The sequence below is a fragment of the Myotis yumanensis genome, unplaced genomic scaffold, assembly GCF_028538775.1.
Source record: "Myotis yumanensis isolate MYYU_CA2020_CCGP unplaced genomic scaffold, mMyoYum1.0.hap1 SCAF_7, whole genome shotgun sequence".
Lineage (NCBI taxonomy): Eukaryota > Metazoa > Chordata > Mammalia > Chiroptera > Vespertilionidae > Myotis > Myotis yumanensis.
In genome coordinates, this window is record NW_027223758.1 from 32,483,618 (window position 1) to 32,494,642 (window position 11,025).

The following is an 11,025-nucleotide window of genomic DNA, read 5'->3' on the forward strand; positions in this document are numbered from 1 at the left end:
CCTTATCCCAAGGAATGGATTGGCTCACATAACAAGTCTAGAAGTGGATTCAGGTGTGGTTAGATCCAGGCGCTCAAATGGTGTCCCTCTTCATCTCCCGGTTCTGCCATCTGCCTTGTTGACTTCATTCCCAGCCATGTTCGGTCCTGACAAGAGGGCCCTACCAGCTGGCTCACGTCCTCCCAACCCGGCATCTCTGAGGCAGAGAGCTGCCCTGTCCCAGCGAGGGCATGATCCTCTCAAGCCAGGACTGGTCCTGTGCCCGTTCCTGCACTTACACTGTGATTCTAATTGACCAGACCTGGGTCACATGATCTTGCCTGGAACCAGGGGGTGGGGTCTGTCCCACCTCAGTCACGTGGCAGCTGGACGAGCAGTGGGGAAGCAGACATTGTTTCAGGAAGCAGCGATGCTGGGAAGGCAAGACCAGAGACCACTTTTTCTCCATCCGTCTCTGACGCCCATCTCTTTTCTCTCCATCTCTGCCTCCCCTCCATTCTCCCTGACTCCAAGGCCTGGCCCCAGGCTCCAGCTCCTGCCCAGGTTGCCCCAGATTATCAAGGACACAGCTGTGTCCTGCTCAGGCAGTGTCAGACCCTGGCCCTCTCTGAGCCTCCGTTTCCCTCTGTGCAGTCAGGATGGAAGACGTGCAGACCTCTGAGGGCCCTCTGACCGTGATGCTCATGATGGCTGCACACAAGACCAGCTGACAGACGCTGCGCAGCACAAAGCCTGTGGGGGACGTGGCTGGCGTGGCCTTGGCGCTGCCGGGTCTCCTGGGGGCCACTGCTCTTAGGAACTGGCTTCGGGGATCCCTGCCTCTGCAGGCTCCTCTGAGGAATCCTTGTCACCTCTCCCTACATCAGACCAGTGTTCTCCTCATTTTCGTGATGAATAAATTAGAGCTCAGAGAGGGAAAGGATTTCATTAAGGCAGCACAGCCAATTACCACCTTTGGGCACAGGCACCCACAAGCTGCCTCCCTCGTCCAGAGCTCTCTGGAGCCATCTTGGCACTGAACATAGAAATGCTGGAGTGGTGTCCCCTCCACCAATATCAAGAGCTGAAGGAACTTTCTGGAAAGCTCTCCAAGACCTGTCTGTGTTTCCCACTGGCAGCTGGTAGGTCCTGGTGGAGCCAGGCAGACAGAGCACACTGTTCCTGAGATCTCTGCATGTTCCCAGCCACGGCTGGGGGAGAGCTCACTGTGCACAGCCCAGAGGCGACAGCCATGGGTGGGGTAGACGGTGGCCCTTTGCAGGGGGTGTGGGAGCAGCCAGCATAAGCGTAGATCGCCGCTTGGGGGATTTGACCCCTTTTTCCAGATGGTCCAGCCCGTGATGTCTGTGTGAGCCGTTACCTCTCCTATTTAAAAATGTTTCAGAACGCAATCAGTGCTGCCTTGTGGCAACAGCATAGTTTGATGGAGCAGCCCTTCAGAGAACGCAGTCTGGTCCAGGCCATGTCCAGCTTAAATGTGTTACTTTCTTGTGTTCGACTAATGTGGGCATACACGGCTGATGTTCCCATGTGGCTTGAGGGCAGGGAAGTCCAAAGGCCTTTAGTTTCTAACACATTCCAGCCCTACCTGGTGAGAACTTTCTGAGCCTCTCTGTCTGTGTTTGCACAATAAGGAGACTGGGATCTAGCTCACAGGGAAGTCAGGCAAGTTCAATGTACAGCCATTCATGCACACATTCATTTATTCACATAGCAGCAGTGTACTGAGGATCCACCTGGGTCCAGGCCTGGATAGGTGATGGGGATGGAGCAGCAAACGAGATACACGTCCACAGTTCTATATGCATAGAGCTTAGCAGGCTCGAGGGACCGACGCCAAAACCAACTGTTTTTAATTTAAAAACTAAATTAACAAGCTAATATATTGCAAATGGAGAAAATAAACAGGAGACAGAGGTAAAAGATTACAGAGGGCCCAACTTAGGGTGATCAGGGAAAGCCTCTCTGAAGAGATGACACTGAAGTTGAGGACTAATACGGTGAGGAAGAGGCAGCCAGGGGAAGAGCTGTGGAAAGAATAGGCCCACTAGACTCTAGTGACTAGAGGAGCAGCAAGTGCAAAGGCCCTGGGGTGGTCATGAGGAACTACAGGGAGGCCAGCATGGCCGGAGCAGAGTGAGCAAGGGGGAAGTGGTGGGAGAATGTGCCCTCTGAGCACCTACATCAGAGACCACCTCCCACCCCAACACCTGCCCAGGCCTGGATGCAGCCACCACTCTGCCAGAGTCGCACTGGGGCAGAAGCAGCCACAGCTCTGGTAGGGGCTGGGGTGGGCAGGGCCTTCGGTGCCAGGCTGAGAAGGGGACACAAGAAGATGCAGCCTTAACAGCAGGAAGCCAGTGCCCGAGGGTCACTCAGAACCCACAGGCTTTCTCCTCCTCCAATATGAGTGTGTGAACTTTCTCCCTCCAGTATGAGTGTGTAAACTTTCTCCCTCCCATATGAGTGTGTAAACTTTCTCCCTCCAATATGAGTGTGTAAACTTTCTCTCTCCAATATGAGTGTGTAAACTTTCTCTCTCCAATATGAGTGTGTGAACTTTCTCCTCCTCCCATATGAGTGTGTAAACTTTCTCCCTCCCATATGAGTGTGTGAACTTTCTCCTCCTCCCATATGAGTGTATGAACTTTCTCTCTCCAATATGAGTGTGCAAACTTTCTCTCTCCAATATGAGTGTGTGAACTTTCTCCCTCCCATATGAGTGTGTAAACTTGCACAAGTTACTTCCCCTTTCGGAACCTGGGTTTTCAATGCCAATGAAGCAGGAATCTCGATACCTGTTTTGGCAAGGCTTTAGAGAAAATCTATCCACCATCATGAAAGACCTACTCCAACATGGAAGACCTCTCCAAAAATGATGACCACTGCTATTTTCAATGCAGCCTGTGCATTTCCGGTCCCCCCCCCCCCAATTATTTCCTGTTTCCTGAACATTTGTCATTGCTGAAACTTGGTAGCAGACGCCTGGGAGTGGACCCCAAAATTTTTAGGGAAAATTTTAAACGGAGAGAAGCCAAGCCATGCATTTATTCGTTTCCTGCTGTTTGGAAAAGGACTCCGGGGTTCCACAGGAACCTAGTTTGAGAACAATAACCCACAGAAAGGTAAAGGAGGATGCTCCAAGCCTGACATCTGTGCAACGGGTCCTGCGGACTATACAGCAGCCGAGGAGTATTGCTCACATGAGCCCCTAACTGGGAACGTCAAGAGGAAAATGGATAAGCAGTGACACATTCATACCACGGACGCGAGTATTCCCTGGGAAGGGGGACTAGGGCAGCCTGTGAGGTGCTAGGAGTGTTTGTTTCTTGACACACCTGAGGGTGACACACACGAGTTCTGTCTGCGAGAATTCAGCAAGTTGTGCCTTTATTTGTGCACGTTTCTCTATGTGTGTTTCTCTGTGTGTGGGCAGCAAGGATTATCTATCCTATCTAATAACAGACAAAGATTGAAATTGACCGTACCTTTGCTACGCCTCCTATTGGCTAATCAGCGAGATATGCAAATTAACTGCCAACAAAGATGGTGGTTAATTTGCATACATAGGCGCGAAGCGGCGGAGCGAAGACTGAAGGCGGCTCTGGCTGGAGCGGCACTGGTTTTCCTCCAGCACCTGGGACCCAGGCCTATTGCATGAATCTTTTCATGCAACAGGCCTCTAGTCTATATATAAAAGCCCAGAGACATTTATGGTGGAATGACCAGAACGACCGGTTGTTATGATGCACACTGACCACCTGGGGGCAGACACTCAATGCAGGAGCTGCCCCCTGGTGGTCAGTGTGCTCCCATAGGGGGAGTGCTGCTCAGCCAGAAGCCGGGCTCATGGCAGGTGAGTGCAGCAGCGGTGGCGGGAGACTCCGAAGCAACGCTAAGGAGCAGAGAGCCCAGCTTCTCAGAGATCGAGCCTAAGCCAGCAGGTGGACATCCCCTGAGGGGTCCCAGATTGCCAGAGGGTGCAGGCCGGGCTGAGGGACCCCTAAGTGCACGATTTTCATGCACCGGGCCTCTAGTACAAATATAAATATACTGTAAACACAAAGAAAGCTATGTGAAGAAAAATAAAGTTTACAGAGAATTTGGCAATAGCTAAAAAAGAATTCATATGAATTTATCCTTTCACACAGTAATCCTCATTTCTAGGAGTCTGCCTTGAAAATATATATAATACCTGCACAGAGTTATTTATTCCAACTTCGTTTGTATTAACAAAAGATGAGGATCAACCCAAATGAATAAAGTATGGTACATGTATTTCTCCATATCAAACTACCCCATCTTAGGGGTAGGGTTAATCCTGTAGCGAAAAACAAGAATATATTTTATTTTGCTCATGGATTCTGTAGGTCAGGACTCAGACAGGGCACTGAGGGGATGGCTTCTCTCTACTCAGCGAGGCCTGGGCTCAGCGGGAGGACCTGATGCGGGGAGGTGTTGGGAAGCTGGGAGCCGTGGGAAGGGATCAGCTGGAGGTGTTATTCCTGTGCCTGGGCTGGGCTGACTCACGGGCTGGGCTGGGGTAGGCTGTTGCCTGGAGCACCTGCACATGCCCTCTCCATGCGGCTCGGGCTTCCTCACAGCGTGACGACTGGGTTCTAGGACGCCTCCTGACTGCAAGCATTCCCAACGAGGCCAGCAGCGTAATCTACAGGGCCCAGCGCAAGATGAAAAGGTGGGGCCCTTTGTGCAAAAAGTAGGAAGAAAGTGCCAGTGGCGGTGCTGAAATATAAAGCTTTTTCCCTTCTTCTAGTCTCCCTCTCTCAACCAGTCATGGCGTGGCTTTACTTACTGCTAAATGTTGTTCTAAGGAAAGAAAAACATTTTAATGCAACTTACGTGCATGAGCTTTACCATTCATCTTTACATAGTGCAACGATAGTGTGAAATGCAAACGTGAGAGCATTGAACTCACGTGCAGAATCACTGACATGCCACCAGTGGTGTTTCATAACTCACGCACGTGTGTGTCTATTTCATTCTCACCAGAACATGGAAATGCTGCGCCAAACTAATTGAATTGCTCTTCTTTCACTTCCGGATACGCACACATTCAATCAACACTCTCTACTTCCTACCTGCTGGTGAGTAGGAAGACTGAAAGGAAAGGGAACAATGGGATGCCCTGTTTCTCTCTCTATGGCATCATTTTGAGTGTAAGTGGTTGGCCAACACAGGAAAGTAACATGAATACGAAAGGATATGATAAGTTTCCGTGGTTGTCTGTGTTTCTTAGAATCCCACTGTCTTTTTCTCTGGCCAAAGGAACTGCTAGTTCACACAAAAAGCATAGCATCTGTGGGCTGTGCCCCAACTTCATCGTAGCCATCACAGGCTTCCCTTGTTCACACTGGGAGTCTCTCTGAACGTCCAGGCACTGCGCGTGCACCACGAGCCTGTGCTCAGGGGGCACTGTGAACACTGTATGTGAACGGTGGGCATCCATCCCGTGTGCATCTCTTCTGCCCATAGGCATGAGCCCTTGCCCCCCTGGACTTCACTTCCAATACACGAGCTCAAGGGTAAAATTAAGAATTTCAAGATGGTGACAGCAGGCAGACAAGACAGGAGCCCCTCTGAGCATGGGGCCCTCCGTGCAAGGTAAGTGGTAATGGAAGCCGGTATCGAAAAGGCAGATGCTAGTAGGGTGGCAAGGAACTAGCGTACACAGCCCTCCACAGAGGCACATCTCCGTGGTCCCATCACACTTCTCTTACAAATCACAAGTTCACAGATAAAATCATTAAAAATGTCAAGACCACAGCAGAGCATTAAAACAAGTGAACAACGCTTCTGGCTCAGGCCCTGTGCAACTAAATAGGTCACACGCCCAAGAAGCTGGTCCTGGCTCCATGCCAAACAGGCAGACACTGCATGGCCTCCTCTGACCTGGCCTGGAAAGTCAGTGTAGAAGCAACACTTCCACCCTATTGAGCGGTCAAAGCCGTCACAGAGCCCCAGCCAGACTTGGGGTTTGTGGTCATAGACCCCACCTCTGGGTGGAAACTGTATCAAAGCACGTACAGCCTCTTTCAAACACAGACACACACACAGACACACACACACAGACACACACACAGACACACACAGACACACACAGGCACACACACAGACACACACAGATACACACACACAGACACACACAGACACACACAGACAGACAGACACACACACAGACACACACACAGACACACACAGACACACACAGACACACACACACAGACACACATACAGACACACACAGATACACAGACACACACACAGACACAGACACACAGGCACACACACAGAGACACACACAGATACACACACACACACAGACACACACAGGCACACACAGACACACACACAGACACACACACACACACCATTTTGGTGGCAATGTGGCCACATAAAGATCCCATTTCCCAGACTCCCTTGATACTCAGGTGTGGCATGTGGCCAGGTTCTGGGGATGATCTGTAAGAAGAAATGTCATGTCAGGAAGATGGGGAAGCTGGCCAGACCAGGAGGCGAACCCCTGTCCTCCCCTTTCCTGTGTCTGGGGTGCAGGTGTGAGGGTTGGAGCACCAGCAGCCTGGACCACGGGCGAGCTTGAGGACTGGGCAGGTGCAGCAGGACAATACAAGGAGCTCACATTTCTCTCCATCGCTTAGCTGCTCCCCAGCCCTCGACCAACTTTCACAAAAGAGAAGCAAACTTTTCTCTTATTTAAGCCACTGTTGTTTGGGACTTAAAATCTTAACTGATACGCATTTTTCTCAGGGACTTGTGGGAAGACATGAGATCCTTAAAAAGGAGCCCAGAATGCTGCCTCGTGCCAACTCTGTTTAAAAGAAAGGGTTTTTTCAAGCAAGATTTTTTTTTTTTTAATTATCTCTCTGGCTCCGCACCATGGCTGGCGTGATCATCTCAGAACCCAGATCTAATCGGGCCATTCTCATGCTCACAGTTCCTCCCAAGGCTGCCCCTGCCACTGACCCCAGAGTAAAGAGTACGCCCGGGGGCCTGCCCCTCCCTGCCTGCCCAGCCCCCCCCCACCCCCCCCACCCCCCCACCCCCCCCCCACCCCCGCACATGCCGCTGCCATCCTGTTTTCCGGGGGAGAGCCTGCCGTGGACGAGGACAAAGGGAAAAGCAGTCCTGAGTCAAGCTGCACTTGACCTGGCTCACTGTGGACTTTTCAGCTCCTTGAGCCGATAAAAGTTCCGTTTTGCTCAAGCTACTTTGAGTTGGGATTCTGTCGCCTGCAGCTTAAAGAAGCCTGGATGGCACGCGGGTGTGGCTGTGAGGGTTTCAGATGTCAGCAGGGGACGCACAGGTGTCTTTCTTGGGCTTGGCCACCGAGCCGCGAGGTGGTGACATGTACTGGCCAACTAGTCTCGTCTTTTCTGAAAATCACAGACGGACGTAAGCTCCCAGAGCCCGGTTCTGAGACAGTGCCTTCCCCTAATTTCCCAGTGGACACATTCATGGGTGAGGACTATGTTCATCATCTTGACTGAGGTGAGGGTTTCAGGATAAATACCTGTTAACACTCATCAAATGGTTCCCCTTAAACATGTGCCATCTATGGTGTGTCAATTTTACTTCAATGGAGCTGTGTGTTTTTTAAAGTTACTACATTAGACGTTAGACAAGATACAAGTCATATTTTCTCTTCATGCCCGAATTTCCTCAGACATAGCATCGACTGGACATAGAGGCTGCCTGGCCCCTCGGTCCTCCCCCCGCCTAGCCCTTGAAGGACAGAGCCCATGTGATCCCAGAGGTGAGGCTGAGGCCCAGAGAGAACAGGGATTTTGGTTCCCTTTTCTACAGTACGCACTACACACCCCAACCCAGAAACAGATCCACACATCCACGTGCCTGGCGCCTGCCTCAGGATATTCACATGCATGTACACAATACCAAGAACGAGCCCACAGCAGCCCACAGGCTGCAGAGACAGCTGACAGGGTTTATAATGCAATCCACTCAATAGCTGTGTGACCGGAAGCTAGCTCCACACCCTCTCTGTGCCTCGTGTCCCCTTCTGCAACAAGACCTCAACTGAGAAAGGAAAGCAGCGCTGCCCCTGAGGAGCTGGCCTGGATGGTGGCCAGCTAGGCCTGGGCGTTGCTAGGAATTGCCCGGCACAGGTAATAGCTGATGTCCTGTGAGCATGAACATTTTACAGATCACCCACATCAAACAAGGCACTCTGTGACTCATGAATCAAGACAAAAACAAGATCACTCTGTAATGATGTCTGAACATTAACCATGAATATTTCCAAGCCACAGAAATAACCAAACTGATGAACAAAATAGAGGCAGAGCCATGGAAGCATTGAACAGACCGCCCAACCTAAGAGGGAAGGCAGGGAGGAGGTAAGAGATCAACCAAAGGACTTGTGTGCATGCATATGAGCATAACCAATGGACACAGACAGTAGCAGGGTGAGGGCATGTGCTGGGGGGTGGGAGCAGCTGGGGAGAGGTCAATGGGGTTGGGGTGGGGGGAAGGAGACTCATGTAATACTCTAAACAATAAAGAATTTTTAAAAATAACCAAACACCTCCCCCTACCCCCTGTCCTGGCTCACACAGTGACTGCGCTGCTTTCCCACCTAACACTTAGCCTGGCTCTGCCTCCTCCATAGAGAGGACTTATCAAGACCCCAACCATATAATCACTCCCACTGCCTCACAGCATCCCACTTCTGTGAACTCAGAATCACCGGACACAAATCCTATAGGAAGCCCTTTCTGCCGCCCTCTTACGGAGACACCCAGGGCTCCCAAGCGTGCAGTATCGCTGTGCAGCGAGGAGTGGATCCAGCCTGGTTGGCTGCAGGTGAGCTCCTGATAGTCGCAGGCCCGAAGGTACAGACAGAAAATCACTGATTTGTAGACGCTCATAAAACGAGGTCTCAGGTCCTGAAGCTTCTGTTTCCCAAAGAACAAAAATCTGAAACAAAATGACTGATTATTGTCCATTTAGGATGAGGTTAGACTTCTTGTAACAGAAAACTCAAATCACAGACTTGCGAAAAGGAAGTGGTTTGGGCAGCAGGTAGTTCTTGCTACACAACAAACTGCCTCACAACTTAGCGGCTTAAACTACCCACTGATTTGCTCAGGACTCTGGGTGAGAAGTTGGACTGGGCTTAGTGGGGAGGGCGTGTCCCTGGGCCCATCACCCATCTGCAACCAGCGACAGTCAAAGCCTGTGGTCTGTTTTAGGCGGCGGGAGCTGAGGTAACTGGGCCACACGTGGCATCTGCTGGCAGGCAGCCTGCCCTGGCTCACGTCGTGGTCTCAGGGGCCTACGGGCAGCAGGCCCCACAGACCAGCCTTTTCGAGCTTTGGTCTTTCCCCATTGGCCAAAGCGGGTCAAATGGCCCCGCCCAGATTCCAGGGATGGAGAAAGAGATTTAATTTAGGTCTTGATGAGAGAAGCTGCAAAGTCATGTTGCAAAGGGGTGAGCTCATAGGAATGGGAGGAATTTCAGACCTTAGTTGCAAAATAACTACCTCGGTTTTTCTCTTGTGTTAAGACATCTGGGGAGCCAACCCGGAAAGAGCTCCCAATGACCAAAGGTGGAACAATTTGAGGGGGAAATTAAGTTGTACTGGATTATAACCCAAAGAATAAAATAAATACCCATGTGTTCATACAGATATTAGAAAATAAATGAGATAAGATAAGGAGAAAAGACTGACCTCCCGTGCAGAAGAATTCCACATAATTTCTGTAGAAACTCCACCCTTACGAAGGGAACAGAACTCCCAGCCCTTCCGGGTGGACTGTGCACAATAACCTGATTCCCAAGAACACAGCACGGAAAGGCGGGAGGAACTTTATGGTGGAGAAACGGATAGTGATCGAAGTTTACATCCATCCTGATAAGTCGAGTTAATAGCACCTGCCCTTCGAGGAACGAGGAACGGGAGAAGAATGTCACTATACCTGTGTAGCCGTCTCCCCAAAGCACAGTGCCCTGGTAGGATCGTAAGAAAATGGTCAAAGCCCAATTGAAGGACATTTTACAAATACTTACCAAGGTCATCTGAAGCAAGAAACGTCTAAGACTGTCACCGCCGAGAGGAGCCCAAGGAGATAAGATCACTAAGTGCAATGTGGTGTCCTGGGTGGAATTCCAGGACAGAAAAGGGACATTCCAGGGAAACAGGACATCTGGGTGAAGTGCGGACTTCCTCCTTAATAACAGCATAACAATGTTGGTTCGTGAATTGTGATAAATGTACCATACTAACATAAGATGTCAATAATATGAGAAGCTGGGTTTGGGGCATATAGGAACTTTCTGTACTATCTTGGCAATAATTCTGTAAATCTAAAACTGTTCTAGGATTATAAGTTTTGTGGGGGTTTTTTTAATTCTGAAAAGATCAGTCCAGGCCAGGGCTGATGCCATCTCCATGGGGTCATCAATGTCAAGGTCCCCTCTAGCTTCATGTTGCTTCGTCTTCCTACCTGGCTTCATCGTCAAGGTCACTTCTAGTTCCAAGATAGCTGGTGGGGCTCCAACCGCAAGGAGTGAGTCCCATGTAGGAAGAAAACTGGCCCGGCCAGCATGGCTCAGAGGTACATTCCATGTACCAGGAGGTCACAGTTTGATCTCTGGTCAGGGCATGTGCCTGGGTTGCAGGCTCGATCCCTTGTGTGGGGCACGCAGGAGGCAGCTGATCTCATCACTGATGTTTCTCTCTCACACTCCCTCTCCCTTCCTCTCTAAAATCAATAAAAATATTTCTTTAAAAAAGACAGGTACATCGGCTTTCCTCCCAGGTGCATCAGCATCTTCCAAGGATATTTCCCAGAGACCTCACCTCACCACCTCCACTCCTGGCCACCAGCAGCTACAAAAGAAGCTGAGAATGTTTGTTGTTTGCCTGGGTACATCATCACCCAAGAATAAAAATGAGGATTAGCTCCAAAACAGTGAAAGGAGAGAAAGAAATTGCAAAGGCAACTAGCAGTCTTTCAGGTTCTATT